Source organism: Drosophila ananassae, chromosome XL (genome assembly GCF_017639315.1).
Source record: "Drosophila ananassae strain 14024-0371.13 chromosome XL, ASM1763931v2, whole genome shotgun sequence".
NCBI lineage: Eukaryota > Metazoa > Arthropoda > Insecta > Diptera > Drosophilidae > Drosophila > Drosophila ananassae.
In genome coordinates, this window is record NC_057931.1 from 4,881,864 (window position 1) to 4,900,267 (window position 18,404).

At 36.4% G+C, this 18,404-nt stretch overlaps 1 protein-coding gene across 1 annotated transcript in view; it reads right to left on the bottom strand.

The window, feature by feature from the left end:
- The window catches only part of LOC6503513 (activating transcription factor 3), a 39,951-nt gene extending 30,786 nt beyond the window's left edge, over positions 1-9,165 (bottom strand). The window contains exon 1 of the mRNA XM_032452866.2: positions 8,395-9,165. The gene's annotated coding sequence lies outside the window, so the exon portion shown is untranslated. The remainder of the gene's footprint in view (positions 1-8,394) is intronic.
- Positions 9,166-18,404: the final 9,239 nt, after the last annotated feature.

Below are 18,404 nucleotides of genomic sequence, written 5' to 3' on the forward strand. Positions count from 1 at the left end.
TTGAAACTAAAAGTAGCCCTTAACGAGCAGCCACTGTAATAGAGCTGGTCGAATTGGGGCTTGGAATGTGTAGGTGATGGAGGCCCCCCCTCAAAATCAGGGGAAGCCCTTGACTGCCGTTTAACCCTTGACTTTCTTTGATTTTAGTCTTTTTTTTTATTACTGGATGGGTTCAACCATCTCTTGTTTATTTACTCTTTTTATTTATTTTTTATTTGTTACTTTTTTAAGAGGAAGTTTCTTCTTAAATCCTCTCAAATCTGATGCTCATTTATCACTTTTATCCAACGGATTGGCCAAACATTCAATTTCCCTATGCAAATCGACTACCTCCAAGCTCATTGTGTATTATTTTATTTATTTTTTTTTGTATTTTTATTTTTTTTCGGACCTTGAACAAGGTGAAGTTGATTGCTACAAGGCACTGTGTGGCACTGTTGTTGGTCTGAAGTTCAAAGTTAAGCCAACGACGAGGAAGGGGCATAAACAATGAACACAAAAAACGAATAAAAAACCAAAAAATTCACACCTCCAAAAGAGGGGAGGGGAGGGGAGGATTGCAGACAAATGATGCAGCCATCAATCAATGATTGATGGATTAAAAAATCGGAAAAAAAGGCCAACAAAATGATGCATTTTATGAGAAAGATTTCCGAAAAAAAAATAGAAAGTCATTTAGGGAAGATATTTCTTCATAATTATTTTTTATATATATTTTTTTTAAGCTTGTTGGCTTGTATTTTATTTTATTTTTTTTTAATTTTAAACAATTAACCCTTGTTGCCTTTTTATTGAAATCCCCAAAACCTGGCACGCTTCTCCACCAGATGTCTGTCTTTCTTTCTTTTTTTTTACCTGTTATGCTAAAAATTCCAGATTTTTATTTTTAATTTACTTTATTTTTTTTTTAAATTTTTTATTGCGCAATGAATTTGAAATCGCATCCCAGAGAGGTGACAAATTATTTCAGCTTGTTCCAGTGACCTTGACAAAAATAAATAATCAAAAAAAAAGCGAAAAAAAAACTCACTTAACAATCCAATTTTCCAGCCAGCAATTTGTTTTTGTCAAATTTTTCTTTGTTTTAAGTAAATTATGAATAATTTCTGTCTCACAAAACAAGGGGGGGGGGGGGATACTCACAAAAAAAAAGAAAAGGAAAAATGATATATAAACCCGAACCCGAAATTTTCCCATATTTAAGTAACCTTCACTTAACCCCTCATCCGTTCTCTTTTAATTGTTATATAATTAAGATGCGAAATGTTATTATTATTCTATTATTAATCATTATATTCTATTATTTGAGAGTTTTTCATCTCTTCTAGTGTCTGATTTTATGGATCAAAAAGCGTAACACCGACATTCAACCAAAAAAAAAAATGTATTTTTTTATTATTTTTTTTTCTGCCCATCGCAGCGGAAAGTCATTAACACAGTGTACCCCGATTTGGTTTCGGATTTGGATATGTATTCGTATACGAGTTCAGATCTAATGACTTTCTGCCCCGGCCATTTGTCTTTTCGGGCCGAAAAGAATCCCAAAAAAGCTCCAAAAGATATCGGATGGGGGGCTCCCAGGGAATGAAATGGCAGCTTGGCTGCTAATGTTTATGACTCTGCCCTTGAAGACCCTTATTTTTGGCCAAAAAGCTGATGAGCTTGGGTTTCTTACTCTTTTAATTTCGGTTTCAAGGTCGTAATGCAGTTTTGGTAATCAAATTTTCGAGGGAAGTGCAGTTTTTTGTTCTTATTTTTTGAGAAACTTGTCCGTGTGTCCGCTTGTCCGTTTGTCCGTCTGCCCTCTCAACTGTCTATTTCTTTTTATTTTTTCCTAATAGTTTATTAGTTTTAGCATTAGCTTCTTTTTTACTCATTTTTTTAATACAATTTTGTCATTTTTTTAGTTTTTATTTTGATTTTAAACTGTCCGCGTGTCCGCTTGTCCGTTTATTCTTCTTCCTGCTTGACTATCTATTTTTTTCTATAGTGTATTTTTTCTATATATAATATATTTTATTAAGCAATTTTGTAATTTTTTAAAATTTTTATCCTATTATTAGACTGTCCGCGTGTCCGCTTGTCCGCTTGTCCGCTTTATTTTTCTTTTTTGCCATTTGTTTTAAGTTTATTTATTTAGATTATTATTATTCTTACCAATTATTAAATTTTTCTTTTAAAACCTAAAGCTTTACTTAACCCACCTTTGCTTTTTTTTAAGTTTTTACCCAAAAACCTCCATAAATCAAGTATTTATTTGAATTTTTCAAACTTCTAATGGCACATTCTACCTTATTGGGGCATTGAGGGCAAACACATTTGAACATGGCCACGCCCACAACTTTACAAGCCACTCTAGACAAGTTTTTAAACTTTTTTGTTGTTTTTTTTTTATATTTTTTTTATTAGCCCACGTATGGAAGCCCATCTTTATACCTTCTTGTCTGAGAGGGCTGGCAAGCATGATTTTTGTGTTTTTTGTGTATTTTTTTTTACTTTTTTGGCAAGCGTGAGAATCCACTAACTGATTTTTCAGCCTTTGGGCCATCAGCATTTCAAGTTCAATTTTGTATTTGAATTTCGGATTTGGAATTTTTTTTTTTTGATTTTTTATTCGATTCTGGGCTTACGTGCAATGAAAGCAAAAGTAAAAAAAAAAGCACCACCCACCCCCTCAGATACCCCTTTTTGGGCACTCTCGTTTTTTATAGTTTTTTATTGTCCCCCCCCCCATCGCCCCCCTCCCTGTCGGTTTGGGCCATTAAAACGCAGCAGAGCGTAACGCCAGCGTCGACTGCAATTCAAATGACCGAAAAAGTGAGATGGATAGATTTAGAGACAGAGACAGGGATAGAGGGGGGGTACAGAATGATAGGAGGATGAGGGGGTGGTGCGTGTATTTTTGCCGAGGGGGTGGTGGTGCCAAAAAGGGGGTGACATGTCAACGGAACGTAATTTATTGATCAGCACATAAAAAAAAAAAGAAAAAAGAAATAAATAAAAATAAATAAAATAAAGAGAAGCAAGAGCCAAAGCAGACACAGAGAAAGAACAAGAAACAGAAATAGCAAGAGAATAGAATAAATAAATAAATAAAAGTCGAAAAACCAGAGACGGAGAAAGGGGGGGAGGGGTGGCAGAAGGAATAGCGAATTTTGGGGGCCTCTCATTATTATTATTTATTTTTTTCTATTTTTTTTTTTTTTTTTTGGCAAAAATAAATTAGAATTAGATACACACATGCTCAGATACAAAGATACTTAGATACAAAGATACAGGCTACAGCCGGCCAAGAAATGCGTAGATACAAAACCAACGACGACACATTTCCAGTTTAGCCAAAAAACAAAAAACAACAAAAAAAATAAAAATAAATAAAATAAAACGAAAAACGAAAAATTGGGGAAACTGTGGGGGCCAGAAGGGGTCAGAGGCGGGTCAGAAGGGGTTTGGATCGGTCTCACATATGGCTGCAATTAAGTAATTTTTGGAGCAACAGAAACACAAAATAATGATATATAGACGAGACATGCTAGGCATAGACCTAGACGCACACGTATCTGTATCTGTATCTGTATCTGTTAGATGTACATGTGAATGTATCCGTATCCGTAAATGTATCTACAAAGCCACAAACCCGAAAAATCTACAAAAACACACAGAGAATAGAAAAACAGAAGAGAAAAGGAAATAGGAAAAAAGTACAATAAAAAAAAAGAGAAAAAATAAAAAAAATCATTAAGAAAAAAGGAAATATGTATATTTCTTTAGTTTTTTTTATTAAAATAAAAATTAAAATTAAAAAAAAATAAATATATAAAAAAAACTAACAAATAAAATCAAGATTTCCAACTCCTGCTTAACTTTTTCCTTTTGTTTCCTTCTAAAATTCTCAACTGGTTCTAGCAAGCATACAAATTTTATTCGATTTTCTAAATTTAAATGGAATTCTACTAAAAAATAACGAAATAAGTATTAATTTAATACAAAATATACCCTAGAATACCATATTCCCCATCCATATGGTTATAATCCCACTTCTTGAACTTTTTTTAGCTTTTTTTTTTTATTCTTCAAAGTAACTGCTGTTCTTGTGTTTTCCTTATTTTTGTTATTACTTTATATGATTTTTTTTATTGTTGTTTTTGGGAAAATAAGAAGAAACCGAATCAGAAACAGTCGTAAAATCCAAAAACAAAAATTTAATGTGCCTCAAGGTTAGCAGCGAAAAGCAGCGACGTTGACTGCGAAGCGCACAAAAATGAAACAAAAATTAACAAAAAAAAAAACAGAAAAAAGTCTGTACACGACAAAACAACAACAACTACGAACGCACAACAAAAATAAAATTCGTGATGAATTTTAAACAATAAATACAAACAACAAACAAATGTTGAGAAAAAAAAAATTAAGACTGGAAGAGATAGGGCGGGCTTTGGGGCAGCTGTGGGAGGTGGAGAGGGGGAGGGAGTAGGTAGGGGGGGAGGGCCAAGGAAAGGTTAAGGCAAAGGTTATACGAAAACGGTTTTTTTTTCCAAAAAATTTTTAGTCATTTATTTGGGAGGAAAGAATGAGAGAGAGTGCGATTACGAATACAAATAGCGATGGTCAAGAATTTTAGAGGAGGAATGCGAATTAGTGTGATCTTACTCGAAAAGAATGCAATTAGTGTGACCAGGTATTGTATATTTAATAGTTCGTTTCTAAAAAATCATAAGAAAAAGTGTGGTCTTGCCACAAAAGAATACAAAAAATGTAAACATATAGAAAATGATAAATTAGTGTGGTCTTACTCCCAAAGAATTAAAAAAAAGTGACCAAGCTTGAATAAATTCCCTGAAAACCTTTAAAAATGAAGAAAACTAGAGTACTACCTAGTCGTTTCGATCGCAAAGCTCACATTCTAAGACTGTTTCCTCTCGGTTTCAGTTAAAGAGAATTGTTATTTGTGAAGCTCTTACTGGCTTCGCATTTTCGACTGTCGACAAGTTGACAAATGGCAAACCGGTTTGGCTTTTGGCCAGCACCAGCTCCAGCTCCAGCCCCTCCCAGATCCCCCTTAGATGCTCCTCACAATAAAAAAAAAAATAAAAATAAAAAAGCGAAGGCGAGCTTAACTAACACTCATTTTTGGGATGTATAGAAAGAATATATATAAAAAGTTTATATAAATAAATAAAATACTCGTTAGCAAAACCCCAAATGCATACAAAATTTTAAATAAAATATAAATAAAAAAAAGAAAGAAAGCGCGTGGGCGATATCGAGAATGGAAATACAATTTATTTTTGGGGAATTGGAAACGGGAATGGGAATCGAGTCTGAGACTGAAATAAAGTACGAAGCAAACATCAATTGGTTAATCAATTTGCTGAAAAGTGAATTGAACGAATTAAGCTGATTGCACGGCCTACAAATGCGGGCTTCGATGTTCAGTTTGGGCTTAAGACCGAGTGGTTCACCCCTTTTTTCTCCCTTTGGGGATTACAAATATTGCCTGACTGCTTCTTGGCTGGCTTGTCTGTTCGATGTTTCATTTTGTTATGGTAGTCTTTGTGCTTTTTCTTTATTTACTTGAAAGGTTTCTTATGATAATGGAGGGTTCTGGCAGTTTTATCCATTTCTTATCATTTAATGTCTATTGTTGGGGTTACTAGTTACTCGCTACTCGTTACTAGCTACCAATTACTTTTTTTTACTAGTTACTGGTTACTCTTTATTCGTTACTCGTCACTAATTGCTAATTACTATCAAGTATCTGTCAGTTTTGCCATTTTTTCCATTATTTTCTGAAAGTTTACTTTAAGTAGTTATATTTTACTAGCTACTAGTTATTATTTACTCTTCAATCGTTACTTCTTACTAGCTATTAGTTACTAGTTCTTTAAGTTTTGTCCTTGTTACTAGTTACTCTTTGCTTTTTATTCGTTTCTCGTCACTAGTTACTAATTCCTGTTTAGGTTGTGCCACTTTTTTCCTTTTTCCTATCATATTTTGTCAGTTCACTTATATTTTTTAGTTCTTTTTTACTAGTTACTCTTTAATATTTACTCGTTACTAGTTTCAATACGTTTTAACACTGCTTACTAGTCACTAGTCACTAGTTTAACCTAAATAAACAAGAAACCAAACGATTTGAATGAATTTTCTAGTTAAAATTGTTTTTCCCCAAAAGGTCCTGCGCCCATTTCTTGACCAATGTCCTTGTAACTTAATAGTGCCTGGCCCCTGACTACCTGCCAGGTTGCATCAACCAGCTATAGCCTTAGCTTTAGTTTACTTTACTTTACTTGTTGATGCAACAATTGGTGGGCCCCTCCCCCATGATTATTGGTTAAATCTGTTGAAATGTTTACATTCGCTGCCACATGCACTGGGGGCTATGGGGGCTATTGGACATTTGAGTTTTTGTTTGCGGTGACAATTTTCATTGCTTTTGGTAGCAACACACATGGTGCATTCATATAATATTGTTTTTTCTTTTCTGTTTTGTAAAAATTATTCACAAGCAAATGGAGAGCTCTGACAGTTTTTGAATTTTTTGACAGGCATCTCCTCCTCATTGCCTCGAAAATATGGATTTGAGATGGTTCGCTGGCTGGATGGTATGGGGATATTATACAGATGTTATATGGGTATATGGGTATATGCTTGGCTGCCCCACTGATAGCCTGTCAAGGCCATAAACTAAAGCCCAACTCCCTCCCATTAGACCCCAAAAAAACAGTCCGGAGCTCCTCATTAATGCGCACTATACTCGCTGTTTGGGCGCTTAAAACGCCATTTGGGCGTTAGCCCGACCCGGACTGTTCAGTTGTCTTTGTTGTTTTTCTTGTTTTGTTTTATTTTTTTTTTTTGAATAATATAGTAACTGAATTTATACACAAGACACTGAGAGAAAAAAGGGAGGGTTATAATAAAGTAATAACTGGAAAAGTAAGTCGAAGAATTCAAAACTTCTTAGTAACTATTTGTTTTTTTTTTTTTCATTTTGTTTTTGGTTTTTAAACCTTAAACCTTGATTTATTTTAAATATAATTATTTATTCTTTTAACTATATTTTTTGTAGTGTATTTTTTGGCAAATGTCAAGTATTTCTTCCACACATGTCCCGAAAATACAAACTTCTGTTGTTTTCGGAACATTAGATGCTCCCTGTGAGTGACGCCGCCTTTGGACATGGATCTGGATCTGGTACTTCTGGATCTCTCACCCCCTTGGCTGCCACCCCTAATCCACCCCCCCTTTCCCCCCCTAAAAGTTACTGTAACTACTGCGTCTTCGTCTGTCGGATTGCCAACAATGGGCATCATTCATCGGCTGGGAAAGAGTTCTCAGTTCTCAGTTCCGAGTTCTGAAATTCTAAGTTCTTCAATGAAGGGGGGGGCCCCACAGAGCTTGTACATTGTATAGTGAGTACCGAGGGTTGCCCCTGGAGTGGGGTGGGGTGTGGCATTTTCCGCAATTCACTGTTCACTGTTCACTGTCGGCGATAAAATGCGCAATGGGATAAGTCCTTTTCGGTGGCCTCTGTCGGCCTGAATTGCGAAAAAAAAAATATATATATTTAAGGGGGTTGCTATAAATATATATATTTAAGGGGCACGTACATATATGTATATATGAGGGATGGTTTTCCATGGAGGGGGGTGGATCATAAAAATATTATTTATTAATGAATGCATTTTGTTGAGATATTTTCGCCAAAAAGTGTCCATAAATCCAATTGGCAATGGTTCTTTCAGTATCTGTATCTTTTACTTTGTATCTGTGTGAGTGATATCTATGTGTATTAGTGTGTGTGTGTGTGTGTGCAGCAGCTGATTAATGAAGAAGTGCGCAAAGGCAGAAAACACCTGTTAACCTCTTGGTATCTGTGCCTTGTAGCTCGTATCTTTGTATCTGTGTGTGTGTGTTCTGGCCTCTTAAATGATGAGTTGGCAAATGTATCTATGTATCTTTGTATCTGTTATTATTTTACAAATTAAATATTTACCAAAAATGTAAACACACAATGTATATACTCTATCATTCATTACAAAAAAATACAAAATTCCTCGAACATACATACCCTACAAATATAATCAATGGAGCTCTTTCAGTGTTTATTATCGTGAATTGAATGATTTCTAGTAGAATTCTATTCCTCTACGTATTTACTTTGTTTACTTAAGTTTTTGGTGAATTAAAGTTTCCAATACGGAAAGATTTCCCCACTGAATGGCATTCCATTTTGGTTATTACTTGACCTGTTGACCAGTTGACCAGTGGAGGCCCCCTTTGGACTTCTATGTAGTTTCCCAGAAACCCCGTACAATATCGGGGAATACCTCTCCATATCATATAACATGTGAGAAAAGTCACGTACTTTTCTCGTTTACACGAGATTCTTACCTAGGGGAAGATTCCACCTGCTGGATTGTATCTCTCTCTCTCTCTCTCTCTCTCTCTTTGCTTCATACACCGCTTTCCAACACTGTTTTCCAGGCGACAGACACCTGTTTGGGTTTTGGGGTTTAGTTTTCGAAAAAAGGCTGCACTTTTTTTTTCCTTCTATATTTTTTTTTTTCGAAAGGAATTTTTTTAACAAAAAAACACACTTTTGTGACACTAAAGCGTAAAGCTGTGGTAAGGCATTGTGGTATTTTAGTTGTTGTTGTTGGTTTTGTTGCTAAAGCACTTTTTTTTTCTTTGTTCAACACTTGAAAAAAATATTGTACGATCTCTGGTTTTGTTTTGATTTTGATTTTTTTTTTGGAAATATTTTATTCGCGATTTATATTTTTCATTTGGAAGGGGTGTTCAGTATATATGTGTTTTTATAAGATATAGATTTGTTTTGGGGGGTTCTGGGGGTTTAGTCATTACAGTTTTTTGCTATTTGTTGGCAAAAATAAAAAGATAAATAGCTGGGAAGTAGCTACTAGGGGGGACTTGTAACTTTCAACGCAACACGACACAACCTTGTTCGACAGGCCGTACCTCAGTGTACTCGCGACGAGACCAACACGTTGAATAAAGTTCGAGCAGCGTTCAAATTCGCTTAAAGCTTCAGCCAGCGGCAGCGGCGGCGTCGACGTCGACAGTGGCAGTGGCACGGCGTACGGCATTCGGCGTGCGATTCTAATGCCCCGAGAACAGAACGAACGGAAATGGAACTGGCCAAGGCGCGGCCCCCGTTTTTTGTTATTATTGTTGTTGTTTCTGCCTCTGCCAGCGTTCTAAGTCGTCGCCATAAAATCTAATAAGAACACTATTGATTGTATGTGTCTGTGTGTGTGTGTGTGTTGGGTTCTAGTTGGAAAAGGGGGTTGGGCCGAGGGGCGGCATGGAACGGTAAGGGGTGGGATTTGAGAAATAAAAACAACAACAACAACCGACGACCCACAGTCTGTCCCACTGTCAGCCTGAGGAACGTGTGGGAATGGGCCGCGGCAAACAAATAAACAAACACACACCACAAACATTGGGCAGAGGCGCCGGCAGAATGGATATCTGGAAGATATCAGTGGGGATTTCAGAGATAAAAAATATAAAAGTTTAATGCGACAAAAAATCAATACGATAAGATAGAAATTGTAAGGTACAAAAATATATAGAAAAAGTGACTTAAATAAAATAAATAATAGTATTATTTTTAGTTGAATGTTTTTAATTTAACAATATGGAACTTAATTTTTGAGTTTAAGAACAGATAGTGACATTTAAGCCATTTTTTATGGCCATAAATAAATAAATTGCTAAAAAAAATATATTATTTGGTTAAATCTTTACTGTTTTTAAGATTGAATTATAATATTTTTTGTATTTTAAGTATAATTTTTTATAATTTCTATATAATATACTTTTTAATGTTAATATTTAATAAAAAAAAATGTTGTTCTTCAATATAGAGAGGTTTTCTTTTTAAATTTCATCATTAAACTAAAGAACCCTACTTATAGATATCAAGTATCTAGTAATCCTGGGGCAACCCCTTTTCAGCTACGCCTCTTGCGAAATGGAAGTAGCGGTGGAAGTGGAATCGGAACGGCAGCGAAGATATCCGAAAATCAAGTGCGTGTGTGTGTGTGGGAGAGGAGAGTGTGTTTGCTCTTCTGCCTCTCTCTCTCTCTTTCTGCCACATTCTCCTTTCTCGCAATGAGGGCCAAGAAGGCTACTGAATTTTTGGTAATAGTTTTTCAAAAAAAAATAAAAAATTTGCATGGAACTTGGTAAGAGGGAGGGGAGGTGAGCGGAAGAACACTACAGATTAGAAGCCAAATCGGACAGGCGATCGATTAACTTTTGGATCTTGGAATAAAAAAGCATTGCCCGCTTATCAGTTACTATTTTTTTTTATTTTTTTTTTTTGCCTGCGAATCTTGTGACCCAGCCCTCGCCACCACCCACTTTTTCCGCTAGTCCACCACCACCACTACCACTCCGCCCTCCTTGCAACATCATACTGTTTGACTCTCTTTCTCTCCCTCTCTGGTTCGCAGGGAATGCTTGGAATTGGAATCTTATTGCATACACGCATTCGCATTTGAAATGCAGCGACGTCGACTGCGACGCCGTGACCTTGAAAATGTTTTTTACGACTCTCAGTGCCTCTCTTTCTGGCCAGTGGCCAGGTGGCGGCATCTCTGTCGTTTGTGGGAGCTTAGGCGGCATGCGCAGCCGGCTTGGCTTAGTTTCAACCTCAAATCGATTGTATCTTTCAGATACTTTTGCTTTTCAAACTTTTCTTTAGTTTTCCATATCTCTTGTTATCACAAGAACCTGTCAGCATAAAAATCATAAAAAATTATGACAAATTGTTGCAAAAGAAGAAGATAAAGAAAAACACTTAATTATTGCATAAAACAACAAAAAAAAAACAAAAAAAACCAACAACAAGGGCAACTTATGACTCTGATAAGGCTCCCTCTCTACCTCTCTCTCTCTTCCTCTGCCAACGCTATCGGTTATCGGTTATCAGCTAACGGTAACAGACGCAGAGACGCGGGCAGCGACGTGACAGAGCTCAGAGCCCAAGTCCAGTGCCAGGAGCTGGAAGGAGTTCTTACCTGTGTACCGTAGAGTGGCAATTCGCTCGCCAATCAATCAACAATTTCATTTTAATCACTGGGAACGGAACACCGGCTCACCACCACCACCACCACCAACAACAACAACAACAAAACGACAATAAAACACAAATAATACAAGCAAAAAAAAAACAACAAAAAACGAATAAGAAAAAAAACGCCGGCTACAAAAACGCAATGAAAACAATAACAAAACTGTGCAACTTTGAGAGAGAGCGTAAAAGAGAGAGAGAGATAGACTGGCCAAGAGAGAGGCTAAGAGAGAACCGGCTGTGTTTCATTGCCATTCATTCCGCACTCACACTCAGTTTGTTTGTCCCACTCACGTTTCCACGCGTCCGCCGAAAGCGAAAAGGCAAAATAGCGAAAAAAAAAACCAAGCAAAAAACTAAAAACAACAAAAAAAGTAAAAAAGCGAAAGCTTCGTGCACCTTCGGCACGCTTTGGAGCTCCACTTCGTGAAACATCGGGCTATAGAGAATGTATAGTGGGCTATTTTTAGACACTGACTCGCATCATGCCGAGCTCTCATACGCCGGCGATCTCGTCATTTCGATGCTGATTGGTCGAAAGCTTCCAATAGAAACGACAGCGGCGGCAACAGTACCCACTGGGGGCAACAGCAACAAAAACAACAACAATGATTCTCCAACACAGAAAAGTTCTATGTCGCCGCCGTCGCTGCCTCCGTCGTCGGCGTCGTCGTCGTCGTCGCTGTTGGCATCTAATAGCGAATTTATAAAGGAATAAAATGAGCATTAAAAGCGGATAGAAGAGGGAGGGTAGATGGCGGGTGGTGGGTGGTGGGAGGTAGCAAGTGGCATATGGAAATTGTTGCAGCAGCTGCGGCACCCAAAAGTGTGCCAAAAATTGTCCCAAAGAAAGTGCAAGCTAACACACACACACACACACACATACACAGATGCAGATGCAGATACTTACACCAGCGGTTAGAAAATTAGCAAACGGCAATAAAAAAGAAATAAAAAATAAAACATTAAAATGCAAATATTGAGATTAAAACAAGAATTACTTTCTACAAAGTTATAAATCAATTTTAATTTAGTTTAAAACTTAAAATAAATTTTAGCCAAAAAACACCTAATCAGAAACTGCATATTTTGGGGGACATTATAAACCTGTAACTGCGAATTCCAGTTAAGCTTAACATTATACACTGAGAAAAATAAGAAATTAATAAAGAAATAATTTTGAAAATATATTACTCATACGCCCTGTTGTCTGGGCTATAATTTCATATTTTTAATAATAATTCTATAAATATTCCTAATGAGATGTAGTTGTTTTTTTTTAAAGATTATTACTCATTATTTAAAATTCTAGAGCTGATAAGTAAATAGGAAATGGTAAAGGGAAGAGATTTGCTTTAAAAAGAGTTACTTTCTAAGAGGTTTTTATTAAAAAGTTGTTTTTTTTTGTTAAATTGTGGTTTTTAAGATAAGGGATTAAAAAAAGCTATAAGACTTATGTTTATTTACATACAATATAAATATTCTTAGAAGGCTTAGAAGGATTTTTTTAATTTTAGATTGGAAGTAAAATTGAATATTTCAATACTTTAGAGAGTTTTTATCTCTTTTTTTTTAAAAAATATTTAAAAAAAGGGTTAATCTTATTAGTGTTTTGTTGAGTAATAAAGAAAAGAAGCTTGAAAAGGCTAAAAAATATATAGAATCTATAAAAATCACTAAAAATAATAAATATATATATAAGCAATAATAATTAAATAAATATTTGTATGATACAAAATATGAGCACCTATAAAAATCCTAGAAATAAAATCTATTATATTCAAATATTATCTTAGTAACCCAACTGAAAGTAACAAGTGCTCCCGTTGTGACCGCCACTGTGGCCATCTGGCTGGGAAGATGGTAAGATTACAGGCGACGCACTGGGCTGCTCTGGGCGCCTGTTAGTGCTTCTGCAACTGCAGTGGGAGAAGCTCACAGATACTCGCTGTGGTTCGTGTGTGGGTGGGTGTAGTTTAGCACCATCCGCCCAGTATCTGCACCTCCGCCCCCGACCCCCTCCGCATTTTCCGCCACGTGTTAGTCAATTGGAATTGTCAGTTATTGTTGCTGCAGGCGCATTCATAGCTAAAATTTTGCTTTAATGAAATGCTAAAACGTGTTATGTAAAGCAACAACAAAACAGTATAAGGAATAGAGACTTTCCTCATACCCTATCTAAAAATTATATTAAAAATACTGCTAAGGAATAGTATATACCTTGGAAAATGTCGAGTTAGAGGGTATCTTTTTGCAATTTCAATAGCAATTTCTGTGCGCTCTCCGCATATGTATATGCAAATAAAAATTAATCATTGCAAACTAACGAAACCCATAAAAAAATCAACTTAACAACAATTTGGAGAGTATAACTCAAGGGCTGGACTAAGAGATACTCATTAAATAGATACTCTTTAAGGTACAATATTAAATAATACAAATTAGAGAAAATATAAATTAAATAAAATAATAAAAAATTTAATATAATATAATACCTGGTACTGCTTATGTTAAATAATAAAAATAAGATAAGTACCAGGTATTAAATATTAAAAAAAAAAAATCTTTTTATTCTATATCATGTTTTTCTTTATAATATAATCTTAAATGATAAGAATTAGAAAATTACCAGGTATTATATATTTTTTTAAAGACTATTTTTATTCTAGAACATGTTTTTCTTTAAAATATAATATAAAATAATAAGAAATTAGAAAAGTACCAGGTATTATATCTTTTATTCTAAAATTCTAGAAAACTATAAGCTCTATAAAGACTATATTTTTTTTGTGGGTCGACTATAATATTTTACGACTTTTCTTTGTATTACTCACCCAGCTATGAGCTATACCCCCTCCGACACTAACACTATTTTGAGAAACTGCAATGACCAATGACTTTGTGGCAATTTAAGACACTATTCGAAGGACTGTTCTATTCTGTTCTGTGCGACGCAAAAAGGTGAAAAATAAAATTGAAAAATTAGCATACCGATCGATCTATAGTACTATATAGTATCTATATCTATATGATGGTTCTGCGATTACGAATCATAATCTAATGAATGCAATTGTACTCTCTGTCCGGAAATGCCGGATGAGCTAATCGAAGGTGTTGGGTAAGATCAGGGCCAGGAGTTGATCATTAGTCTCAGGTGAAGTAAAGTCATCGATCAGCCCTCGCATCGATCAGGGCTTACAGCTTCCAGTCACTTGATTTATCTACCAATTCGTGTAATGTCCAATGCCAAGCCCAAAAAAATATCGTCTTAGAACACACACGTAGAGACAGCCTTCGGCGACAAGTTTTCAACCAAAAATATATATAGTATTTTACAAACATATATTTAGTAAAGTCTCTGACAGATCACCGATTGTCCAGCAGAGCTTGTCACTCCCCACTTGTTTATGTTTACAAGTTGGCAGAAAGGGTCTACAAATTGTCTATCGATCTATGTCTGGCTCTGAATTCATGCCATTGGCTCTCCGGATTTCGACTACTTGGCTACTGGCTACTGGATTTGGGCTTTTGGGTCTTAATACCCTAACCGGAAAGGAGCATACATATATTTGCATAGTCACTGGAGGAAAAAAAAATAGAAAAATACTACACTAACTCTTATCATATTTTCGATATCGATGTGAGCTTTGAACGCCGTAAACTTCAAGTCAGTATGAAAGAATATTTCTTATCACCTTCACTGACTACGTCACAAAGACCCATAAACAATTATATTATAAAGAAAGAAAAATAAAAAATCAAAGGTATATGAAGAGTATCTTGAAGAACGGTTTCTTGGCTATACTTTCAGACCGTTTGTCCATCGTTTTGGATACTTTGAATCTTGTTTTTTCCGCATACCATTGCCGAACCTGACCTGAAGTATGGTAGAAATCGGAGATCAGGGCACTGAAGATTAACACATCTCCTATAGAGTTAAATGACACGATCGATGGCCAACCTGTCTCCAAGTTCGAGTCACTAAGCTGCCATTATTGATTAGTTTTTAGTTTGTTTTTAGCTTGGTAACATCTTAATGCAAAAATCATAAATCAAACGATCGCTAGAGTCACACAAATGTAGTCTTGAAAAAAAAAAATACTATATAGAGAGGAAAAAAATGGAAAAAAAAATATACAGATTTTTGTGGCACAATGTGGCACATTGTGTGTTGGCCTCCGTGCATCCGAACGCTGCATGCCGCATTTTTTATGGCTCACGCAAGACCATAAAAAATTCTTGGCTCTGCTGGATTACAAATTGGTGAAATAGCAAAATGGCCAACCAGAGGGTATGGGAAACGGGGCCGAAACTACAAAGTAGCCCATACATTTACAGGAAATCCAAAAAAACACTGTCCGCTGTCCGCTTAAGGGAGGGTGTACCGTTTACTACTGTTATAGGGATCTAATGATAACTAGATTGGTCTGAAAATTAATTTATAACTCTGCCTAGGTATAATCTTATATATAAAGGACATAAATATTTAGTTAGTCTAAAAAAATACTGTCCGCTGTCCGCTTAAGGGAAGGTGTGGCTTTTACTACTGTTATAATGATCTAAAGATAAATATTTTTATCCGAAAATGACATTTTAAACCTTTCAATTTATTTTTTTTATAATCTTCAATGTAAAAACATGTAGTTTCGCTTGAAAACTCCTGTCCGCTGTCCGCTCAAGAGAGGTTGTGGCTTGAAAACCCCTTTAGAATGATAAATTTTCATTGTAACTCCCCCACTGGCCTTTGTTTTTTTAATCATTGCTTGAGTGTAGTAGATATTTAGTAAACAAGGCAAGTAGTCATCATTTCTACAAAGAAGTTTTTATTTTTTGGCGGGCCTTTGAGATGACGAAGCAACGCCACCTGGCGTAGGAAGTGTGTACTCTTTTTTTCAGGGGAAATCCGGTGACTCTCGGATATATGTATATTTTCTTCTAGGATGCACCATCATCGATACTTGCAACCTTTCTGAGTAGTATTGTTGCCACTGCCACCACACAAGGCAAACATTATTGTCTGTGGGCAGCAGCACGCGAGAATAGCTTCCGGGCTTTCTTCATTTTCGTTTTTAGCCCTCAATTTTTATGGTTCCGTGTGGGTCGCACTACCACCCAGTGTAGTTTTTCTAGGAATCGGATCAATAACAGGGGCGGCGACACGACAGCCGCCAAGGGCGCCAGTCCTTCCAGGCCTCTCAGTCCTCCTAGTCCTTCCACTCCTCCTAGTCCTCCTAGTCCTCCTAGTCCTTCAGGCCGTCAATCCTTCAGTTAACCAGCCATCGTCGCCCTTTATAAACTTCAATTAGAAGTTAAGCGTGTGGAAAGGACCAAAAGGACTCCCAGGACTCCTTTACTTTTAAATCGATTACGAGAATACCCTTTAATTCCATTTCTTACAAAAAATCTCAACCCATTTTTCAACTAAAAATGAGCAACAACTGGTGACCCATTTTCTGATTGAAAGAAAGAAAGAACTGTCATCCTGGGAGGAGGTGGGTGGTTGGGCGGTAGTCCTTGTAGGGCAAAGGACTCAAAGCCACACCCGAAAGCTTAGCGAGGGGCACATACCTTGAAAGCGAAACTTTGCATTGTTTTGGATCTACTTCGTATCGATTGACGTAGCTTTTCCTGCTTCCCAGACCCTCCAGCTCTCCACACACTAAAAAAAAAAAATAGCTGAAAAAAATAGAAAATATATAGAGTCAGGGAGCGAGGTCCTGCACGCAACATGAAAACTTTCTTTCACATTTTTTCGACGCCCGCTTTTACGATACGAAATTACGATTGTATAATAAAGCCGTAGAGAGAGAGTGAGAAAGGGAGAGCTAATAGAGTGAGAGGGAAGGAACAACGATGGAGACATTGCCGTACAAGTCCGTAGTCCGTAGTCCGGGTCCTGGTCCGGGCCAAGTGGGCCGCCATTTTGTGTGCAGACTTGTGGCGCCAGTTTTATGTACTCGCCGAGCAACACGCGTCCGCGGACAAGCGGACAGACGGACAGGCGGACAGGCGGACAATGGGGCCAAAGGACAGGGGACAGGGGCATCTAGGGGGTTGCCAGGCTGTTCGATAGGGTTGTCGAGTTTTCTTTAACTAATTAGGGAAATATAAATATAATTAAATTAAAAAAGCTATAAAAAATTAAATTAAAAATCTAAAAAGAGTATGGTCACACTATTTTAGATAATTATTAATTAACGTATACAATTTACTTTAAATTTCCAAATCGTTTTAATTTTAAATTAAAAAAAAAACTATCATAAACCCCCAACACCCCCAAAAACTTCCATTATCCTTCAACTTATACCTCTAATAAATTCGCAGTACTCGACAACCCTAGAACACTAAAAACTCAGACCGTGCGATTGCGGACTGAGGACTGTCGACTGCGGATGTGCGACTAGGACATAAACTCATTTATTGTGTGGGCTGTGCCTCTACCCACTCCCACTCCTGCCGGAGGACCTCCTCCTACTGCTAGCCATGTCCTGGTATCCATCCCGTGTGTCCAAATGGTCGCCAGGCGGGCGTGCGCTACGCAATTAATTCAAACACTCGAAGGACACAGGTCACAGGTTCTCCAATCATTTTCACAGGGATACTATTTTTTTTCCTTCTTCTCAGTTTTCTTTATTTTTTGAGGAAAAACTGGACGGGTGTCCTGGAATATTTGCGTATGTGATTTGACCCCGGCATGTGGCTAATGGCGTCAACAAACGATTGCCAGAACGCCAGGACACCCCACACTCACTCACTAGGTCCTTGGGCCTACAAAAATTTACCCCCTTATGTCCTTTTTTCTGTGTATTTAACCCTCGAATGGATAGAATGGATGGACAAAAAAAACCAACAAAGATATAATAAATGTATCATGTGTAAGTACAATTTTGGCAGGAATATGCATTTTAAGGGATTATTATGATTATACAGGAATTTATAATAGTTCCATTCTATTTTTTTTACATAATTATAAAGGGAAAATTATCATTCGAGGGCGTGTGGGTTAATAATGGGTAGTTTTTTGGGGGTTTTTATTAACATATAATTTAATTTAATTATTTATTTAGGGAGGGGTGTACTTGAAAGGGAAATGGAATATTTATAAACCACTTTGATCCTGGCTTTCTTTTGATGTTTTCTTTTATCGAAGAAATCGATAAAAATGCGATAAGTTGGTAGAGAATATCGATAACTTTTTTATATAAAATTAATGTAATTTTTAGCTTATTTATATCTATTTATTTTATCCATTTAATTTAACGAATGTTTATAAACCACTTTAATCTTTCCTTTCTTCTAA